Genomic DNA, 9916 nt, shown 5'->3' on the forward strand with positions numbered 1-9916 from the left:
GTATTAGTAGTAGTAGTAGTAGTAGTAGTAGTGGCATGTGATGCAAGAAAGCAAGTGTATGAGCTTATGCAGCATCAGCCAAAAAAAAAAAAAAAAAAATCACACCATTCCCTCCAAATCCCTGTCCAGTTCCTCCTTAAATTTATTCAACCTATCAACTTCCACAACGACAGATGGAAGTTTGTTCCAGCAATTAACCACCCGCTGGCTAAAGGCAAATTTCCGCACATCTAATCTACATCTGTCCTTTCTTAATTTGAATTTATGCCCCCTTAGGTTCGTAATCTGAACAAGTGGAAGGATCCCATCAGAATTCAGCGTGCTCAACCCATTCAAGGCCTTATAAACCTCAATCAGATCACCGCGCAGGTGCCTAGTCTCCAGCCACTGCGATTTGCAGAATTTAAGCCTCTCTTGATAAGAGGATCCCTTCATTCCCCTCACCAATCTTGTTGCCCTTCTCTGTACACGCTCAAGTAAATCTACATCCTTCCTAAAATGAGGCCTCCAGACCTGTACGCAGTACTCAAGGCGTGGCCTGACCATTGCCTTATACAGAGGGATAATCACCTTTTCCCTGCTAGCAAAATTCCTATATATCATTGACAAAACCCCATGACCTGCCCTGGCAGCCTGTCTGCATTGCTCAGAAAACTTCATATCTGCCTGCACAATTACTCCCAGGTCTCTTTCATTTTCTACCACCTTAAGTGTAGTACCACACAGTTGGTACGTTTCTCTGGGGTTACTTCTACCCATATGCAGTACTTTGCATTTGTCAAGGTTAAACTTCAGTTGCCACTTCTTAGCCCATCTGCCCAAATTATCCAGATCCTGTTGCAGTAGCACACTGCCATTACTGTCATTAACAACCCTGCCAACCTTTGTATCATCTGCAAACTTCGACATTAAGCCTGATATACCTTCATCAATATCATTGATAAAAATACAAAACAACAGTGGACCTAACACCGAACCCTGTGGGACCCCACTAATAACATTAGTCCAAGAAGAGCAGCACCCATTGATTACCACCCTCTGTCTTCTCCCACTTAACCATCCTTTTATCCATTGTAGCAACCTACCCTTAATACCATTCTGCTCCAATTTGTACAATAGTCTTCCATGCGCAACAGTGTCAAAAGCTTTCCTGAAATCCAAATATATGATATCAAAATTATTTTTTGCATCCAGTTCCTTTGTAACCACATCATAATATCCTATCAAATTTGTCAGACAAGACTTTCCCTTAACAAACCCATGCTGTGTCTGAATTATCGCTGCAGTCTTGTCTAGATGATCCTGCAATGCATCTTTAACCAGTGACTCCATTATTTTACCAGGAACAGAAGTTAAACTAACTGGTCTGTAATTACTCGTGTCACCCTTCGATCCCCCTTTGTGAATTGGGGATACATTTGCACATCTCCAGTCCGTGGGAACCTCCCCTGAGTCCAAGGACGCTCTCATAATTATGGCTAAGGGTTTGCTTAGTTGCTTTGCCGCCTCCTTTAATATAACTGGATAGATCCCATCCACCCCAGGTGCTTTTCTTACGTTTAACTTCGACAATTTCTCCTCCACTTTGCTGTCAGCTATTACAAAATCATTAAGTATCCTGCTACAATTTGATAACCTTCTGTCATTTTCAAACCTTAACAATTCCTCACGTGTGAATGTTGATGCAAAATACTCATTCAGTTTGTTTGCTATCTGAGCAGGATCATCAACAGTCGAACCATCGATGTCCAGTGGGCCAATCAGATTCATCCCCTTCCTTTTAGAGTTTATATAAGTAAAGAAATCCTTGCTGTTTTTCTTAGCATCTTTTGCCAAGGATTTCTCGTAATCTGCCTTCGCCTGCCTAACCTCCTTTGTCATTTGATTACAGACTAGCTTATATCTGCCATAGGCTTCTGAGTCGCTTGATAATTTATATGCATCCCATGCATTTTTCTTCTCTGTTACGAGTCTCATTAGTTCATTTGACAACCATTTAGGCCTAAACCTTGAATAATATTTCTTAATAGGTATGAACCTTTTAGTAGCTTCCACGATTAATTCCTTGAATGCTTCCCACTTAGAATTTACTGTTGGTAACATCTCCAGTTGATCCCACTGTACAGAATTCAAAAACTGTCGGAGACCACTGTACTCGCCTTTACGGAAGCAAAAACCCTTTCCTTTACCCCTGATGGTAATTAAATCTTTAAGTAAATCCCACGTCAGTACACTGTGATCACTGCCACCTAGTGGTTCTTTTATCTGCAAATTCCTAATACATGAATGATCACTGCTGATAACCAGATCAAGAGTATTACTTTCTCTGGTTGCCTCTCGAACATGCTGCTGCAAAAAACAATCATCCAATAAATCCACAAACGTCTGACTAGTGTGTGAGTGACCAACCCACAAGTTCCAGTCAATATCTGGGAAGTTAAAATCCCCCATTATAAGGCATTCCGATTTACTAGCCCACTCTATTTCCCTGTACAATTGTTCATTGTACTCATTCAAGTCATTAGGCCTATAACACACTCCTACTCTTATTTTTGCTTTTGCAGTGCTTATGTCACACCAAACTGACTCAACAATACACTGTTCATCTATATCAACTGGATGCACTTCTTTTGATTGTCATTAGTGTCATTAACAACCCTGCCAACCTTCGTATCATCTGCAAAATTGGACATTAAGCCTGATATAACATCATCAACATCATTTATAAATACAGAAAACAACAATGGACCCAACACTGAACTCTGAGGGACTCCATTAATAACATTAGTCCACGAAGAACAGTGTCCATTGATTACCACTCTCTGTCTGCTCTAACTCAACCGTCCCTTTATCCATAGCAGCAATTTGCCTCCAATTCCACACTGCTCCAATTTGTGCAGCAGTCCTCCATGCGCAACAGTATCAAAGGCCTTTCTAAAATCGAAATATATAATATCAAAGTTATTCTTTGCATCCAGTTCCTTTGTGACTAAATCATAGTATCCAATGAAATTAGTCAGACAAGACTTCCCCTTAACAAACCCATGCTGTGTCCGAGCTATAACTGAAGTCTTGTCTAGATGATCCTGCAATGCTTCTTTAACCAGTGCCTCCATTAATTTACCTGGAACAGAAGTTAAACTAACAGGTCTGTAATTACCTGTGTCTCCCTTTGATCCTCCTTGGTGGATTGGGGTCACATTTGCACATCTCCTGTCCATGGGTACCTTCCCTGAGTCCAGGGAAGCTCTCATAATTATGGCTAAGGGTTTGCTTACTTCCTTTGCCACCTCCTTTAATATAACTCTGATAGATTCCATCCACCCCAGGTGCCTTTCTTATGTTTCTCTTCAACAATTTCTCCTCCACTTTACTCTCAGTTATTACAAGATTATCTAGCTTACTGACAGAGTTTAATACACCTCTGGCAGTCCCCTCCTGAATAACTCCTCATGTGTGAATGTAGATGCAAAATATTCATTTAGTTTGTTAGCTACCTGAGCAGGATCATCAACAGTTGAACCATTGATATCAAGTGGACCAATCTGATTCATCCCCTTCCTTCTAGAGTTCATATAAGAACTCTTTGCTATTTTCTTTGCATCCTTTGCCAAAGATTTCTCATAATCTGCCTTCGCCTTCCTAACCACCTTTGTAACTGGGTTACAGACAAGCTTATATCTATCATAGGCTTCAGTGTCACATGTTAATTTTTATGTATCCCATGCATTTTTATTCTCTGTCACATGTCTAATTAGTTCATCTGACATCCATTTAGACCTAAATCTTGAACAATATTTCTTTGTTGGTATGAAAAGCCTAGTAGCTTCCAAGATTAATCTTTTGAACGCTTCCCATTTTGAATTTGCTGTTGGTAACATCATCAGTTGGTCCCACCATATAGAATTTAAATACTGTCTCAGACCACCACAGTCACCTTTACGAAAGCAAAAACCCTTCCCTTTACCCCTGATGGTAGTTATCTCTTTGAGTAAATCCCACTTCAGCACACTGTGATCACTGCCACCTAGTGGTTCTTTTATCTGCAGATTCTTGATGCATGAAGAAACACTACTGATAATCAGATCAAGAGTATTACTCCCTCTAGTTGCATCCCGAACATGCTGCTGATATGCCTTTGATGTTTTGACTAGCACTTCAAGCTCATCGAATTTATTAACTACAGGAAACCCTTGATTAGTGCGGTTAATGAATCCTTGAAATATATCACACATATTAAAACTGCACTAATCAAACTTAAGAAACAATGGGAATAATTATAATGAATCCTTGAAAATTATGAAATTGCAAAAACATATTTTTTCTTACTCAATACATACCTATAATGCACTGCATAGTTCTTAAATTATTAAGAAATAAATTTTAAAAAAAGATAGTATGATTTAAATTTTATTTTTTGCATAAAAACTTATCTAACTTCAATTGAACAGTGGTAGCTTTCTTCCTTTCCTCCATGATTTTGCAATAACAATCAATTTGCTTATCTAACCCTCGATGAATGTTCATGCTTCTCTCTGCATCTGGATCAATCTCTAGTATGAGTTCTTTTGCTTTTTAAAGTGTATTAAATAGTTCAAGTTTTTTGAATGAAATTTCTTTGGGAGCAAATTGCTTTTCTTCTGCTTCATTTTCGTCTTCTTCCTCGTATGCATATTGATGCTCAATTTCAAGAAGATCGTCGTTACTTAAGTCTTTTGAATGTGATTCCAATAATTCTCTAACGTTTTCTGAATCTACTTCCTCAAAGCCGAGGTCTTTTCCAATTGTAGTAATTTCATCAATAACTTTGTTGACAGGATTAATGAAACCGCAAAAATCATTTGCGTATTCAGGCAAAAGATTCTGCCAGACTGCTCTCATGCAGCTGTTCGTCATTTCTTCCCACGATTTGTGTATGTTCTCAACTGCTTCTTTAATATCGTAATATTAAAGAAGTTTAATATTAATAATAAAAGAATATGAGTTACCAGAGCAAATTTCAGTTTCAGAGTGGTGTGGGGTGCTGCTGTCGAGCGTTTTGGAGTCGATTCCCATTCATTTAAGTTAGAAGACCCTGGTGAGTGTGTGTCACGTATTTGCCGCTTCAGGCGCCGTTGTGAGTTGTCAAGCACCGCTAGAAAAAAACAGTGCACTAATCAAATTTGACAACGCATATATTAAGGGGATAGTATCAAAAAAATTTTGCGCACTAATTAAAACCGCATTAATCAAGGGTTTCCTGTATACTCCTAGCACTGGTGTACATGCAAGTATACATGCACTTGTTTCTACTCTTAGTTATCCTAACACAGCCCATGTATTTACTTGTTCCACTATGACTCCCAGCAGTCCTGGAAATCCCCAATGCCTTGCTTTCCAGACTGCTGCTCAATTGCATTTCAATAGAAGTAGTGCAAGAATCACTTTTACCTCTGCCAGCGGCTACTGTTAATCTATTAGTCCGTGTATCCCCCCCCCCCCCAAGATAGCATTTTTCCAACCCATTAACTCTGCCTCGATAGCATCAGCAAATATTCTTGCACCCTTTCTATTTAAGTGTATCCCATCCCTGTAGAAGCAGTTTCTCCTGTTCTGTGCACATTCCTCATGGGATGAATACACAAGAACAATGAGTAGGTTGGAACTTGCAGAAATAACAGTAAATAGCAGGAAGAAAGCACATGGGTGTGGGAAAAGATATCAGGTACCCCAAGATGAATGTTTTATTGTCCTCCTGTTTCATTGTCCAATTGTTGGCCAACTGTTTTATTGTCCTCTGACAAATGTTTGCTGAGATGAAGTCATTGGTCAAATTCAACAAAGGAAAAGCAAGGTGGCAGAGAACAATTATAAACATGGCTCTAGCTTGGGAATGGGTGGGTAAAAGTGGGAAATAATGATATTACTGGGAAGCTCAAACAAAAATGATACACAAGGGTGGGACCCTTCTCCACTCATAGAAGGAGCAGTAATTTGTGCAGCAACCCTAAAACGTCAGGAATACCACACTGATGCAAAGTCTATGGGCACAGTGCTCTTGTATGCCATAGATTTATATAAACTTATAACACAAATTATTCCTTAATCTCTTAATGGATGAAGAAAAAACTTATACCACGAGTGCTTTAAGACATGCTAAATCTGATGATATCTGAGTTTCTGAAATCTGTTTTGAAAATTCAAAGTTTTAAAAGAAATTCCAAGACCTCAAAAAACACATATTTTCATAGAACAGATAGGAAGACAGTAGCCAACATGACACATTACGGGGTATCGTTAGCTATGAATTTTTCCAGAATGATCCATCCTTATGGCTGGGCCAGGTCTCCTTTTACTATAAGTTTTATAGCACTACATGTTGGTTATCCCTCTAAACTCCTTCACAGAAAGGGATACTAAAATCAATAAAAGAAAAACCTATGCCTTTCCTTACTGAAAGCAACTGTATATAAACAACTAGAAAGGTCCTCCGGTGAATGATGGGATTTCAACCTATACCTAAAAAAAAAAAAAAAAAAACACAGGGTGCAGTAATATAAAACACATAAATCACTTCTAATTACAGTCAATATCTACCTCTGCAATGGTCTGTGTATGATACTCTGCCACAGTCCTGATTTGATTTACCCAAAACTGTCTGTCTTTAACATCACTAGCTATAAAACAAATAAATACTCTATTAATATAACCAAAATAAAATAACTTGTTAACTTCAGAAGTAACACAATACACTAAATTTTACGGCACTGAAATTTCAAGAACTGACTGAAAGATGACTGAACAAAATTGTACAATTTTAACTAAACAGGGTGAGTGACATCACTTGCCAGCTGAACAACATGACTGAAGTCATTACAAAAATCACAGCTCATTTTGTCTGTTCAAAAATGCAGTGCACAAGTAACTTGAGTACTAGCAGGGGTGAAGATTGGAGAAAATAGCAATTCTGCCACACTGCATCAGATGGATGGTGTCTTTTCCATTAAAAGTATATATTCAGACATGAAAGGGATCGTTAGCATCTATCTCTGCTGAAAGACAAAGTGCCATATAATTGAACATTCAAATCATTAACATCTAAAACAAAATGAGAATAAATGCTCACACTGTTGTCATTCCATAATAATAACTAGAAATATTCAGAATTAATATAAAACATATATTTATTTGTTATTAAAAATATACAAAAATTCAATTAAACATGTAATAAAATATTTCATGTTTAATTGAACAAGAAATTAAAAATATATAATTAAATAAATTCTAAAAACTGAAAAAAAAAACCCCACAGCTTTCTTATCTGTAACATGAAAAAAAAGTAGACGTGTTGCACAGAATAAAAACGAAGAAGAAAGAGAGAAAGGAGAAGGGGAAGGAAAGGAGAGGAGAGAAGTAATTCATAATTGTCTGAGGTTAGTATTATTTTAAACCACTCATGAATTACTTGAAAGAAGGGAAAGAAAGTGGGCAGGTAGGAATGGGGAAGAGAAGACTACGGAGGCAAACCATCCAACTCATGCAGTACTACAGGCTCAAAGTGAGATCTATTCACATGCCATCATTTCCATTCAAAGTGTATCTAATGTTGCATATGTGGGCACATTCCAACCAGCAACAGACCTTGAAACTTCATGTACTATCGATAATTTGAATTCATAACAAGAGGTCGTGTTCCTCCTGCCAGTAGTGCATGGCTATCATTGATTGGTCAAAATCAAATTCTCAAAGGATATAATTGGCCTTTCAAGCAGTGCTATAGATGACAAATGGCTTCACCAATACAGCTTACATTGCAGTCTCTAGATGGTATACTATTACCTACTCCACTTTGCACATAAGATATAAGGGTATTTAAAGGGAGATACACAGTCTGCAGTTTCTTACCAGGAACTTGCCAGGCTAATATTGTAATAGCACAAAATCCTAGCAATACCCTGAGATAACCCTGGGTAGAAAGGTATGCCAGCAAAACTGTAAACCCAGTCTGAGTTAACAATAGGAGTGTGTGATGGGGGAAAAATCAATATTTGTGTGTTTCTGGTTTAAAAGCGGTTAAGTGAAAGGGTACATAAGTACATGTGTCCTGTGTGAACATGATTCCAGCCTGCATGGCTAAGGCTGTTCTGACTGATGGTACACTATTCACACATTCATGGACAGGGCATGGTCACATTAAAACTCGAAACAGAAAGACATGAATAAATAGTCAGAAATGTCCTTCCAGAGACTGTGACTTCCCTCAAGATAAGTTAAATTACCGGAAGCTATTTTAACCCAGAAACATACGAATGTTGATTTTTTCCCAATCACACACTCCTACGTTGGACTCTAACTGAACTTCTGTTGTAGTTTGCATCGCTTTTTACCCAGGGATATCTCAGGGTATTGCCAGAATTTTGCACTGTTACAATATTAACACTGTGCAGGTTCCTGGTAAGAAACAACAAACTACGACCTCCAGCCAAGTGATGTTAACACTTGGCTGTCCCCAGACTAGGTACACTAGCCTGAGGACAGTCGGCAATTACTTCTTTCCTTCCTCTCTTCTATCTATATGATACTTTTAGATTTTTTTTTATGCATATATGCTCAAAATTCTTTCCAAATTTTACAGTTTGTAAAGACAACATACAGATGCCAAGAACTCCTGTGTTTTTAGATTCTATTGCATTATATTTTTAATGCTTTAATTTAGTATATTTTAAACATTTTATAATATTTTATTATATGTTTAATTGAAGTTATTTAGATTTTATTTGAATATTTTTAATAACAAATTAATATATTCTGAAATCTGGTCAAAGCAGTCAAGAATTGTTCATATATTCAGCTCCTGACTTCTGAGGGTTTTTCAGTTATCAAAATAAAGCATAGTTCTTTTTTTCATTTACGAAAACCGCTCCTAGGGGCCTGGAATAAGGTGTGAAGTGGACTGCCAGTGCAGTAAGCAAGAACTAGATTGGGCATTCATACCACAATCTTGGGGTCAGAAGAGTATACCTGTGATACTGAGTGGGGGGAGAGGGAGTGTAATGTATGCACTGATCTCAAATTAAAACTAGGCACGTTACTAGAAGAATCTGAGTCTATCTAGAGACAAATGTAACTGAAAGCTCACCAAGGAATCAAAATTAACTTGTTAACTATTATGTGATGGACCCCAGATTTGGCCTCAGAATAGAAAAATCAGTGCATGCTGCTCTGGTTCAAAAGGATCTAGTTTCAATAGGTGGTTTCATGTCAAGGAAACAAGAAACATTTTTTATAATTAGGTGGAACCAGGGGTGTCTGCCTAGGGCTACAATTAATGATATATCACCAGCAGATTGTCAGCTTTTAAAGAGAGAATTATTATTCATGTGGGACCTAATTACATTAAGCACACATGATTTGATGATTTGTTACATAAATATAGAACCATATGAAAAACTGCCATGGTTAGGTCAGAATGTATATGCATCTGCAATTCTTTCTAGGCACAATAGGAGGAAAAATATTCTGAGAGCCTAATGGATTAACTCAAGGCTTGAGGGACTCTGCAAGACTTTTGGAATGAAATTATTATCAGTGTGGTCCATACTTGTAGGATAAAGGAATCTATTTTATAGTGACAGGATATATTTGAACAAAGGTGGTTCAAGGTTTTTTTTTTTTTTTGCCAGTATTATTGAGATTACCTTAGTGGTTCAGGGAAATGCTAGTTGGAGGGTATAAGGCCACAAGATTATTACCACAACAGCTGATATTGGCAAGATGTTCTGAGGGCAATGTCTCTTATGAGCAGAAAGCTAATGCTAGGAAAACAAGCTTAAATAACTTCAAAAGGTTGCAAGCATAGTAAACTACATAACACTTAGTCTTAACTGTGCTTTCAGTAACGTCAGGAGTACTAGTCAATGAAATGAATGAATTTGAA

General features: G+C 37.6%; 1 protein-coding gene across 1 annotated transcript in view; it reads left to right on the forward strand.

The window, feature by feature from the left end:
- LOC150080748 (oxysterol-binding protein-related protein 11-like) overlaps positions 1-9916 on the forward strand; it is a 147557-nt gene that overhangs the window by 78879 nt on the left and 58762 nt on the right. The gene's annotated exons all lie outside the window — the stretch shown is intronic.

The sequence above is a fragment of the Mastigoproctus giganteus genome, chromosome 9 (genome assembly GCF_048544385.1).
Source record: "Mastigoproctus giganteus isolate SK-2022 chromosome 9, ASM4854438v1, whole genome shotgun sequence".
Lineage (NCBI taxonomy): Eukaryota > Metazoa > Arthropoda > Arachnida > Uropygi > Thelyphonidae > Mastigoproctus > Mastigoproctus giganteus.